The sequence below is a fragment of the Camarhynchus parvulus genome, chromosome 1 (assembly GCF_901933205.1).
Source record: "Camarhynchus parvulus chromosome 1, STF_HiC, whole genome shotgun sequence".
NCBI lineage: Eukaryota > Metazoa > Chordata > Aves > Passeriformes > Thraupidae > Camarhynchus > Camarhynchus parvulus.
Window position 1 is genome coordinate 25,990,854 of NC_044571.1, and position 13,661 is coordinate 26,004,514.

Below are 13,661 nucleotides of genomic sequence, written 5' to 3' on the forward strand. Positions count from 1 at the left end.
TTTCCAAATATGTATGAACACTGAAATACAGAAAGTTGAGATGTATCTTAATTTCACTGGCAACTAATCCTCTCATTCAAGGAGGCTCCACCCTGACTCATTGTTTAAGAGTTGTTGCTAGAAGCTACTTGTGTTTTCCATGAGGTTAATTGCCAACCACACTATTAACCTTTTAACTGTTTCAGTCTATGAAGATTTACATTCCCCTTACACTTCACAGAGATGCACACTTAGCAATCCTGATGTAATTAATGTTATATCCAGGTATTGAGCCAAGACACTAAGTTTGGAATTCTGCTGGTTTAGGGAGAAAAGTGGATGTTGTGCAAAAAGCCCAAGCTACTGCTGCCAGGCACTATAAATCCCACAATACTCGTCACTGATGTGTTTTCTCATCTCTGTGTGAACACTACAGGTGTTACATGAAAGTATGTCAGCTTTCGAGTTAGGAAAGTTAATTAGAGTGGCATAACAATAAATTTCACTGATCCACAATAGAGTTCAGGCATCCTCTCATGTGGATTGACCTATAAATCTGATGAATGTTCATTTGAACATTTGCCTGCACCTCACCTTTTACATTACTGTTCCCAGACATTTCATCTTTCTGCCATGTCACACCACTCTTCTTATAGTGTTCAGGGGTTGCAAATCCATTTATTCTCTCTACCATCACATCAGATATACTCAAAACTAACATGCTCTAATAATATTTTTAAGAAAAGTCCATGGTTTTTGTTCAATCCCAAACAATTTCTTTATTGTGAGTCTTCATGGTTTCATTTCAGTTGTTTCTTGGTGTCCAGGCCAAAATTCTGACCTAGATTGTGTTTCCCACAGAACAAGACAGGAGCACCTATGACTTTGAAATTCCTGCTTCACATACTGCAAACCAAAGCACACCATGTTTCTAGTCCCAGGAACTTTTCCAGTCCCTTCTCCCTCTCTGTCTCTTCTCTGCACAAGCAGAATTAAGTGGGAGTTGTGTATTTAGAAACTCAACCTCAAAAAATGATCCAAGAAGCCAAATTGAGGTTCAGGTTCAGACACTTACAGCTGTTTGTGTTAAATGCAGGTGTCTAAGCTCCCATTACAGCCAGCAGGAGATTTCCTGTTGGGGGAAATAAAAACAAATAGTACCTGCAACATGTTTTTAATCATGACATTCAGCCCAAGTACTTTAGTATGTATTGTATTTATTGTATTTGTTTGCATGTGTTTGTATTTACTGTCTCATTTACTGGGAATAAGCACAGTGAACTCCATTAATTATTTCAATTTTAATTTTTTTAAGCTCTTGGGAAAGCTCAGGAAAAAAGTAACCAGGAGGGAGAGAAAACATACATGCCAAAGGATGTTCTGCATCCATGACAAAGAAAAAACCCATAGAATATTGGTGCTTTCTGTCACTATGACAACAAAGACGCAGAGACAGAAAATTTGCAATGTGAACAGCAAAGGTAGATTTTGGGGCTCTTGCACAAGCCATTAGTGGGATGAATGTGCAGCTTCACCCTCCATATGAATTTTGCTGCTTGTTGCCACGTCCCCAGTACACATTCTAGGGTTAGTTTATTTAGCTGACAAGGCCTGGACCTTGCAGCCTGAAGCTGTAGAGTTTTGTAGGACCAAAGGATCTTCAGAGTCCCAAATCTCTAGCCAGGGAATCTTCCTCCTTCCATTTAGACACTTGGGGCTACAGACAGATCTCCCAGTCCTCCCAATATCTTTAACAACTGTGGGACTGCTAACAGGAGACCTTGTCTGACTTGTTACCCTGAAAGGAAGGAAGGGAGGAGAGGAAAGAGGATCATGTGCTCCACAAGTCAGATATGTTCCAGGAGTGGTGGAAGAATCTGACTCTGTGCCAACCACCCAGGTAAACAACAGGACAGATTTTCCACAGCCTCTTCCAGAATGAATATTTGCTAAATCAAAATGTGGGGAATGCTTGCCCTGGAGATTTCCCTGTACATGCAGGAAACCACCTCCTGTCTTGTGACAGGCATTTAAGATTGCATTGCTCTTCCAGGCCCTTTCTGGAAGCTCTTTTGTGCAGGGTAGCTATGGCACATCAGCTGCACAAACTCTGCTTTTTGCTGCTACTGTTGTCCACGGTGTTGGTTTAATGAATGGAAAAGCACCAAAAAAAACCCAAAAACAAAAAAACCAACCTTTACAGATTTCATAAGATCAGAAGAGTTTTTTAATCTGCCCTTTTAAAACCATGCAAATGAGAGGCTTTCTCCACATTAGCTGTAGTTTCCCTTGGTCCCCACTCTTGTTGCTATGGGTTTCCTAATACCTTCCAATAGGAAGGTCCTACCAAAGGATTCTCCTCTTATTACCTGATTCTCTGGAGATAATGTTTGTCCTGGTTTATTCATTCCTCATACATCTTACAAGACTGGAGTGTAGTATCTCCACTTTTTTTCCAGTGACTGGTTCAGAGAATTATGGCAATAAATGGTAGGAGATTTACCAAGGATGACTTAATCTCCAGAATTCCGTGTGTCTTCTCACAAGTAGTGACAAGAAGTCTCTTATTGGACCATCTGGTTTTTAAATCCCAAGCTTGTACACTGTTTTTTCAATAAGCAGAGTTCAGGAAGGGCATCAAAGTGCAGTTGGTGTGCAAAGCTTTCTTCTTGTAGCTAATTAGCTTTCTTACTATTCACAGCACATATTTGAGTCTCTTGTCCATTTGATTTCTGCCCAAGCCAGTTCCTTTCCCATTTATTATGGCAATTGTTCTGTGTTCCATCAAGAACTCTGGTGGACACAAAAGGAGTATCCAGCCATAACAAGCTGAACATTCCACTGCACCCTTTGGATAAAATCTAACTTACTATAGGCTAAAAGGATGACCATGGCCTCTGCTGGTATTTGTAGCACATTCAGCTTGAATTTTCAGCCCTAGAGTAACCCTGAAATCAAGTCTTTCTAATATTTATGGAGAGACTGGTGTTATTTTTACTGAGTTCCTAGGATTTGCAGTAAAGTAAATATTTCATGCCAGAGAAAGAAGAATTTCTGGAGATACTTTAAGCCATCAGAAAGCAGAGTATGATTGCAATAGTGTTCCCTGAACCTATGAGTCATATTAATGTTCATGGTGTAATAAGAAGACAGGCTAGATTTTCTAGTAACATATTTTGCTCACATCTTGCAAAAACATGACATTGTGCAGCTTACCAATGGGATTCTCTAAAGTCTTGACTGTTCCTTTTCCCAGTTTCTTCATATTTTCACTATATTTGCCACTAATAAATGTTTCAGCCCTGTGTTTTACCTCTGTTGCTCAGTTTGGGTTTTTTTTAGCCTGCCTTAATTTTAGTCAGAGTTGGTTTACATCATTCACTAATTATTGCTATAATTGTAAAGAAAGGACTCATTGTCAATCTATGTAAAAAAAAATAAATTCTCTTGCCTGTATCCAGTCATTACTATTTTATTCTTGCTATGTTTCAAAAATCTCCCTAACTTACCCTGGAGAACTTCTGCAAATAACAGTTTTGAGTCTTAATTTTCTTATTTTTTCTCAGTACATTACTATGATTTTAGAGTTTCTGATTCTTTACAAGCTGTGGTTCAGACCAGTTGCTCAGTAAAGGTCTCAGATTTTTGATAGACCCAATTCATGTAATCTGTTCCTGAAAGCCAACTGGTTGTCATTTTGTAGCCCCTCCAGACTTCATAACTGGCAGAAACAGGTACAGCTGATACTAAGAAAATTTCATGCCATAGTGCCATAGTTAGTTCTGCTCTCACTAGAATTATGTGCACATGATAATGATTCCGTATTTAGATTCCTTTGTACATCTCTTTTTACTCCTTGAGATTTAAAGTAACAGAATCACAGAATGAATTAATTTGGAAAAAGCCTCTGAGATCATCGAGTCCACCATGTGACCAAACACCACCTTGTCAAGTAGACCATGGCACCAAGTGCCACATCCAGTCTTTCCTTAAACATCTCCAGGGACAGTGACTCCAACACCAGTCTGGGCAGCCCATTCCAATGCCTTTTCACCCTTTCTGTGAAAACTTTTTTCCTAATGCCCAACGTAAACCACCTCTGGTGCAACTTAAGACTGTGTCCTAAACATGTATTCTAGAGTTTTGTTCTGGACAATTTCGGCAACAGACAGAGGGCACTAGGTCAGGAGAAGTTAATTCCTGGAGTAAAGGTCCTTCCTTCACTAAAAATACTGTCTTCTGCCTTCCCAGCCAGACTCCCAAAACACAGCTATGCCAGTGAGTCTCAAACACCTTGCAGAGTTTATCCACAATCCTCAACATTTGTGCAAGAGATGAGCGAGTTTGGCCCTCTGTTCTCGTTAGATCCTTCTGGTCTTGTCCAAGCTGTTGTATAAGATGAAAAAAGGAGTGATCAACACTAGCCCCATATCAATTTATAAACTTTAATTTATAATTTAATTATAAACTATTAATTTAACTACTAACACTGACAGCATCAGAAATACCATGTACGTGTGTGTGAAGGAGGTGCTCTGTAGTACAATATTTGCTAGAGCTGTAATACTTCACTGCACTTACAATTCCTAGGAATCCCACCCTACTCCTCATATTTAGGACAGATATTTTAAGAAAACTCAACCTCTGTCCAACCTGCTTTTACCTTCAGTTGTTGTACTGTGAAAGCACACATTTGCTCTAGTGACTTTCTTTCTTTCTTTATTAATTTCTTCAGACCTAAATGCCATCTGTTCTTGACATTTGCTTGAAACTTAACTGATCCTGCTGAAATTTGCCCCAGCTTCTTAGCATTAGTCAAAACAAAAGTATTTTCCATGGAGTAAGCATTCTTATAAAAGCCAATGTTGTATTAATGAATGTATTTTACTTAATGTAGAAGAAATAACATTTCTAACTCTATTAATAATAAAAGTCTATTCATAATATGATCCATTTCTTCCATAAACTCTGATACTGCTAGCCAATGCAACTGTATCTTTGAGCAAAGATTTCTGCAGAAATCCTGCTCAATGAATAAAATGCTCATATCTTCAGCCTGACTTCTCACTGCTTGACTCCAGCTGGTGCCTAAGGTTCTGGTTTGACACAAAACACAGCAGGAATCACAAAAGTCAAAAGCCTCATGTTACTACTAACAAAAAAAGCAGGTCAGGAACCGTCCTTTGGCACAGGAACCAGCTGGCACAACATGGCTTTCATACACACATCTAAACTCTTATCTCCTGAAATAGGTCAGTTCCACACAGACAGTCTGCTGGGAATGGCCCTGGCACACACAGACCCTTGAGCTGTGCCACAGGGACTGCTGTTTGCTAGCACAGCACCACACCAGGGACACCACAGAGGATGACCAGTGCAGTGCCTCAATCCTGAACCCCAGACCCATTTAGTTTACTGCTGTAGCTATTGGGATAGAGATTAAAAAATGCCTGCAACACCAAATAGAACTGAAATCTAAATTGTATGTTTGATTGCTGCCTCCCTTGTGCTTCAGAGACTTCTTTCAAAGCTATTTTTGACAGTATCTCCAAATTAAGGCATCCTCTTGCTCTTTCATGTCATCATTAATTGGCCCTTTTCTCTGGACAACCAAACAGATCTTTTCAACCAACACTGAAAATGTTCTTGTGAGGTTCTGAAAAAAAAAAAAAAAAAAACAGAGATCTATCTGAATCTGCACTTTCTGTCTGTGGTCCCCTGTTTTGCAGTGAAGTGTCACAGGATCACTCTTCACTCTTCCCCATGACATACTGGAGCACATCTCATGGAGAACAGACCATGGCTGCTGATAAGCTGACTTGGTTACCTACTTGCATCTCAGGTTATGTTTGATCCACATTTTGGGCTAAGCTGCCCTTAGAAGCTGCTAGATACCAAAATCTTGTTTCTGTAAACCATTTCCTTACACTACTCTGGGTAATCGGGCTTCAAGAAAGAGCATTTCAGGTTATTAGGGAGACAAGTCTACACACCATATCTCTGTCATCTGGTATATTTCTCAAAATCAGAAGCCTCTAGCTCAAGAAATAGGAAGTGTATGAAATATGTGCTAGCCCCACTTGGTCCTCAGCTCTGGAATATTTTTCCTGAAAAATTTTGTGTCTGAGACTTGCAGTTGCAGTATCATGAACTGCATATCCCTGTTGCAGCAGGGATGGAGAGAGCAGCATTGAAGACTACTGACTGTGTGAGTGGAGATTGGGAAAGCCTGTGGCCAGTTAGGGACACACCTCGGGCGCTTCCCATGCAGCACACATCTCTGCAGCTCCCATTTCTCACGTGTTTGTACATGCGGTACACAAAAGCACATGCTCTGCATTGTTTTGCTTAAAAGCAAATGTTTTAATGCTAGGGGGTACCTGAATAAAAAAGAAAATACCTGTTGTTAGTTGGCTTGTTGCCTTTTTTTCCCCTCTCTTTTTGTAATGGGAAAACAAATCCACTTCCAGCTGTTCAATCATCTGATCAAGATGTAAACACAAAAAGTGCTGTTACCTTCGTATACACATTCCAGTAAAAGCAAAACAAAACAGTGGGAGTCAAACACTGAAACACCAGGAAACATCAGAACTGAGGCTGCAAAACTTCAAGTGGCACACGGTGTTCCTCTCCGCTATTGCAGAACCAGGGAATCGCTCGGGTTGGAAAAGACCTCCAAGATCATCAAGCCCAACCTTAGACCCAACACTGCCACTAAACCATGTCCTGAAGTGCCACAGTTCTCCAAAAGACGAGGCAATACTCCTACAGGTAGCATCAGCTTTCCTGGAAATAACCACTTTTCACTGAGAAAGGCACACAAAGCCCTCACTGCAGAGAGCCCTCCCTACCCTACAGGGAGCACCTGTCCTTCGTGCCCGCGGCGAGGAGCGGCGGTGCCTCCCAGCGCTGACAGGTGCTCGAGGTGAGCGCGCCCGGGGCCGGGACGAGGACGAGCCCTGCGCTCCCCTCCCTCGCCCCGCCACACAAAGGGCCCCGCCGCCTGCCGCGGAGCCCGCACGGGGTGGGGGATGCCGGTGCCGGGCCGAGGACCGGAGCCCGGACAAAAGGCAGCCCCTCTCCGCCGCCTCCCGCCCGCGGGCGGGGCCCGCCGGCGCCTCCCCCGCACTCCATCCCATCCCATTCCATCCCGCTCCCTCCCTCCCTCCCTCCCTCCCGTGCCACGGGCCCCGGCGGGCGGCGCTGCCCCACTCGCCCGGCTGAGCTGCTGAGCGCCGGCGGCAGCGGCCACCTGGTCCTGCGGGCAGGGCGGCGAGGTGAGTGAGGCGGGCGCCTCATGGCCGCGGGAGCCGGGCGGGGCGGCGGGGCCGGGCCGCGCCCCGGGGCAGCCGCGCGTGAGGGCCGGCGCGGCCGCTCCGCGCTCACCGGCGCTCACCGGCTCTGCTCGGCTCTGCCCGGCTCTGCCCTGCCGGGCGCCGTGCCGCTCCCTGCCTCGCTGGTTTGCCCCCCTCAGTGTCGGCGGCGATGGGTCCGGGCTGGGGGAGAAAGGCGAACAAAGGCAAGCACGGTAACCTGCCTGCAAACGAGCGGACAAATGAAAAACGTGGCGCTCGGCACGGGATGCCCTCTCCTTTGAGGGGCGTGGGGGAAGCCGCGGCTGCCCCTGCCCTGCCCTCGGTGGTTCGAGCGGGGCTTGTGCCCTTGGGGTTGCTTCCCCGAGTTACATCCCCGAACTGGAGAAACAAAGCGGTCCTTTGGTATGAAGAAGGTGTATTAGATGCGGGGTGTTGTTGGCTGGTGTTACCTGCAATGGTTAATCACAGGGACTATAAAAGAGCATGTTTCTGCCGCTTGTGGTGTTTATTTCCCTTTTGTATTTCACTGGGGCCGGACTATTAAAATAAATTTGCTGGTAATGCGTGTAGATTTGTCGATGGTTTTGTTATTTTGGGTTTGTTTATTTTTTGTTTGTGGGTTTTTTTGTTTGTTTTTTTTTTTCCTATTTCTTTTGTATCTACAAGAGGAAGGAGATTTAAGTGTTTGTAATCTGAAAACAAGAAATAAAGGTTTATTTAAAGATATTTTTAGCCAAAAACCTTGAAAAGGTATTTAAAACTTTATCTCGATTGACTTGGCAATGGCAAGAGCCTATTTGCTCCTGCAAACCCTTTATTTCCTTTATAGAGCCAGTTTGATTTAGTGATTTCAGAATGACAGACTGTAACTAGCAGAGAAATAGAAAAACTCAAAAAGCAAATAAATAGAAGCCATTTTTTTTTTTCTTAAAGATCTTTTGTCAGTTGCCTTTTAATGACAATCATAAGTCCTTTTTGGAGTTTATTAGTGCAAACACAGCTTTTCTGGCTTGGGGAGTGGAACAGTCAGTTTAATGTTCAGTAGCAGGGTCTGTATTTATTAAAGGTACTTAACCCTGTGCAAGTTTAGTTAGCATGTTGAAAGAGAGATAATGCTATTCTAAACAGAAGTAAACATTGTTTTAGTAGGAGGGGAGAGGAAAAACATTTGTTGTGGACCCTAATTCAAGAAGGTGCTAAAGCACATGTCTAATAAAGGCACAGTGATAGGGTAGGGAATTGAGCATTGCTTTTGTACTTGATGTTGCATGTCCTTTTCTTGTGTTTTGGGCCTGGCTGCTACCACACAACCCTCTTGTCCATTCATATCCCTTCTGTAGTGAGGTCTGGGTCATGCACGTGATTTTTTTTTTGTGTTGAACTTTGTAATTCTTGGGTTTCAGATGGCTTCCAGAAGTGATATGCTTCACTGGTTTGGCACTGGACTATAAAAAAGTAATTACAAAAGTTGTGTGGAAAGGCCTTTTTTTTTTTTTTTTTTAATGACGGAGGTCTGTAAAATCAGTCTTGAAGGCAGCCACCTGTATGCAGCGTTGAGGTTTTGCAGGACCTTGAAAATAGCTACCAGATTTAATCGTCTTAAAACATACATCTACTTGGAACTTCAAACACAGCGCTCCTTTCACAATTAAACCTGTCAGTTGCTGTTTCTAACAAAATTGCACTGTTGGGTAAATCTATAACAACTTCATTAGGAAGTATTCATCATGGTTACTTAACAGGAAATTAAACCTGAGTAGATTGGAAGAGAACTTGCCTCCTCTTTCCTAAAGCATTACCTTTACCTTGTTGGTAGGCTCAACAAATTCTGCAGGCACGGGACATGGGCAGCACTCTCCATCTCTGTAGACAGGCAGCTGGGGAAGGTTTCTTGAGCCTTAGGTAACCTCAGCCATGCCTTTTTTTCCTTCTGTGTGTGTGATGGTAAGAGACTGAATGCTGAAGCTACGAGTCTTGAGGGTTTTCTTGGTGGGTTATTGCAAACTGCTTTTGATCTGCCACAAGCTGGGTTTGGGGAGGGGTGGGGGTGGGAGGAGGAGGAGAAGGGACATGTGGAGTAGATGTTCTGTGAGCCCTTTGAAACTGGACACCTATTATATGTTTGTCAGCAAGCTGGTGGTATGAAGTGACCCAAGTGATCTCTCAGGGACCTGTGTCCTCTAAGCTGAGCAGAGCACGTACTCCTGTTTTACGGTCACTGAACAAAGGCACTCTTCCTTGGAGCTTTCTGCAGAGAAAGATCTTAGATGTTCCAAGTTCTGATTTCAAGAGAAAACTGCTAATACTGTGATGCTTGTTCCCATGATAAATAAATTAAAAACCAGAACATGCCACGTACTCTCTGACCTTCAGAAAGCAGCACGTATTTTTCTTCTTTCAGCTGAATTAGTCTGGGAGTTGGGATTTGTGTGCTTGGTCACAGCAACCTCTGAGTTAAACAAATGGGATTTGTGTAGTGTCCTCATTCTGGTGGGCAGCATCTTGTGTTTGTCACTGCTTTGTGCATGGAGTAATGCATGGGTGTGATGGGAGTTTGGGTTTATCATGACAACAACTTGAACAAGGGGAGATTTGTCAGCCCCTTGAAATAAGGGGTCAAGTACAAAACCACCTCATTCTCCACAGAGTACTGTATAGCACTATCAGCTTCTGTTGTGTTTCAGGATTGATCTAAAAATGAAACCTGGCTTGTCATTCTCTGGGGTCTTGGAAAAAATCTGTGAAATGTGATCTGAGTGAAAATAGATACAATGAACTGTTCTAGAGAAGTATAAGCTGCTCTTCATGCTGCATTAGAAGACACCATGTTCAGGCCAGTATTTTATTTGACATCTCATGGATGGAAAGAGAAATAAGTGGGAAAGAAAGCTGGGGTTGTGGGGGCTGTATGAGGGGGCAGGAGGAAAAGTTTAGATATCTAATTCCAAAAGCTCTGTTTTCAGGAATGTAGGTGGTTTGGTGGGAGTTTTAAAGCTAAGAAAATTATGCTTTTCCTAATAATGATCTCTAGGCAACTGGAATTCTATAATATGGAGGTTTTCTCACACTTACATTAACACTCTCAGACTGACTTTCTTTGTTACACTCACTGAAAATATGGAAGTCTTGCATTCAGCATTAGACATCACATTTGTACAGAAGGAACAACAAGCCACTTTTCAAATTCCATGCTGTATAAAAGTCGAAAGCGCTGTTTTTTTCTGTTTGCAAAGCGGAACTGTGGCATGTATAAGGTCCAGGTTTCTGTAGGACATGAGATGCAGCTCAGATGAGGTTGCTTACAGCCAGTTGCTTTGTCCATAGCCCGTTTCATTCCTGCATGGAGCTGGTGTTTCCTTGTCCTTGTCCTTGTGCTCTGCTCAGGCAGTCCATGGATGGCTTGGTGAGCACTGGGCCCGTAGCTCTGAAATGGAAGAGAATTTGGCCAAGTACTTGAAACTCTTCCTGTACCTGTGTGCAGGGGGTAGAGTCAGGCAGTAGGGAAGGTTGCTCAAGGCTTGGGAACTCAGCTACCCTCTGTCATCCTAGGTTTATATTTTTCTTGTTTTTTGTTAGAGGTCTTAAAATATAATGCACAATTCTGAGTTGACTAGCAAAAGATAAACTTCTTATGGCTTTCTGCCCCAAAAGGAGGAAGGAAGACAGCTGAGTGACTTCATTTAAATTTGTAAACATTTCTCAATGAAGGGTCTACCTATAGGATGAAAAGTTGAATAAATAAAACATTGCTCTTATGAAACACATTTGATTTTTTTCCCTTGTAGAGGCCTCAGGTTAGGTCTTGCTAAATAGTCTAGCATTTTCTTTGAAATTTGTGTTTTCTATATCAACCTGTTGATGACTTTCAATGCTTTGTGAAATGCTTTTAAATACAAAATGAGACCCTTTATCTTGAAGGACTGCTTAGTATTCAAGTTAAATGTTGATCACAGTCCAATTCCAAATGAGAAAAAATTTAGTCTTTAAATTGGTTTTGACTTAAAACATGTGAGGGTAATCTGCATGCCCTAGAGAGAGATTAGAATGGGGCTTTGTTGCTGATTTTTCCTCTTCATCTTTCTGAACAAAAATGTAGAGGGACTGGGAGGAGGGCAAGAGTAGAAATACAATATCTCTATAGAAAGAACTTGAGTAATTCTATGGACTTTACTGAAATCCTAAAGTGTTTTATTGTATTTATTATGTGACTCATTCTTTGTGGCACTCTGTTGGTAATGTATATGAAAGTGGGACTTCTCATTATCCAAACTTGGGTTGATCTGCAGTTGCCTTGGACTCTCTGGAGTTGAAGTAAGGGGCTGATGAGTCTCAGAGGATGCCCATCTCTCTTACTGCAGGGAATGCTGAAGTCATGTGAGTTGAGTGGGTTTTTAACTTAAACATCTCAGTTTTATATCTGATCTTGGATGGGAGGAACCTGGGCTATAATGTGTGTCTGATGTATTGTGCACTTTCCCCTTGCATTGGGAGATGGGAAGAATTGCTGGCCAGCATTGCAAAGCATAAAAATTGGGAAGAATGCTGCAGACAGACACATGCACCTAAAATCAGATTCTCACCAGAGCAATATTGGCAGGTTAAAATATCATTTGGTGTATTTTAATCCATCCTAAAATAGAGATACTATTATACAGATACTGGTATCTGTATAATAATACAGTCCAGTCCAATTGTCCTGCAGAGACCTGAAGGGTACATGGATGAGCTCTTACACCATCTTTTGGACGCTGCTATCTCTATTGATGTGTGTGTACTGAGCTTGGTGAATTACTAAGTTTAAAGCTGCTATCCAGGCTGGGTATTAAACAGTTTTTCTTTAAGGGCATTGGCATTAAGTGTCGTGGTGTCTATGGAAAATAAGTGTGTGAAATCTTAGTAGGTGCTGAATCAGGAGTGGTTTTCCCCACACAAATACATTTTATTTCTCAGTGATCTAAAAGGAACAATGATGAAAGCACAGTAAAATGCTGCACTGATTAAATGCTGAGGGAGGTAATTCACAGGACAATCTGAAAATATCACACAAGTGGTCTTAGAAGTGAGATATATTTAAATGTTTGTGTTACACCTGACTAGAAATAATGCCCTTCACCAGGGAAATGGCTGAAGAAATTACATCATGTGTCAGCAACAGCGATCTAGTAACAGTGCATGGATTGAGGGTGATGGGGACCCTGGGAGCTGGGTTTAACTGCTGTGGTGAAGTGGCTGCAGAATGTGGATTTAAGTTTGTGTTAACTGTGTACCTTATGTAATCTGGTTACATTTGAAGATAATAATTAACTACTGCCTTTGCAATGTTATTCTTGAATTAAAGGAGGATTTTGGATGGAAAACTGAAGTAAGTTCAATGAAGTGTGTGTGCAAAGTGATTGAAATAGGATTCTTGCTTTCAAAAACTGTTCTTTTGTCTGAGTTTGATAAGCATTGTTTCAGGAAGCATTTGCACCTTAATTAAGGAGGAGTGTGGAGTTAAGAATAAAGGATATTAAGAATATTATTACTTATGTACAGCTCATGGGCCTACAGGTAGAGAGGTCCTGGCTGCAGTGAGGTCTACCAGTGCCTTTGTGTCCTGACAAATGAACCTAGATTCTGCCCCTGCTTTTCCTTGGGTATTTCACCAACTTTGATGTCTACAATCTAATTTAAAGCAAACAGAAAACTCAAACTCTCAAGCAGTATTGGTTCTAGCACATGAAACTGAGATTTGAGAGCAGTTGTTCAGATCTAAAAATGTCAAAAGGAGATTTCAGTCTTTGGCTTTTTCTATGGTGTATCAGCCTAGTTTTATGCTGGCTGAGGGTATGACCTTATCTTTGGATGCTTTGAAATAATAAGAAAGGTTACTTGTGTCTTCAGTGTCACTGCAGTGATCCAAGAGGAGGTACCTTGAGGAGCTTTGACTATTTGGAACATCTAATGTTAGCTCATAAACCAAAAGAAAAAGTTAAGATTTTTTGGGGTTTCTTTTTTCCTCTCTTTTTTATGTTTCCCTTTTTCTAGGCAATCTTGGTCAAGAAGTTTCATGAATGTGCAAGCTGCCTCTCTTCATGGAAGTCTGGCAAACATATACAATGATTATCTCTCAGCCCTCATGTATTTTTTCCCCAACTTCTTTGCCCCTAGAGTTCCTACTGTGTTTTCTTAAGATCTAAGTTCACATTGCCACTCTTAAAATCAAGATGATCAGTGGATCAGAAAATAATTAAGGATTAAGGTCATAAATGTGTGTCTTTAACTGCATAGAGACACCTTTATACATTGTGTATAATCATTTCTGGTAATCTTCAGGCATTCCTTAAAGAGAGGCAATAAATTAAAAAATTATTCCTAGGGTAATTT

General features: G+C 42.0%; 1 protein-coding gene across 2 annotated transcripts in view; it reads left to right on the forward strand.

The window, feature by feature from the left end:
- Window positions 1-7,163: 7,163 nt before the first annotated feature.
- Window positions 7,164-13,661, forward strand: part of MCF2L (MCF.2 cell line derived transforming sequence like) — a 156,371-nt gene continuing 149,873 nt past the window's right edge. For both annotated transcript variants that reach the window (XM_030948330.1, XM_030948343.1), the window contains exon 1: window positions 7,164-7,256. The gene's annotated coding sequence lies outside the window, so the exon portion shown is untranslated. The remainder of the gene's footprint in view (window positions 7,257-13,661) is intronic.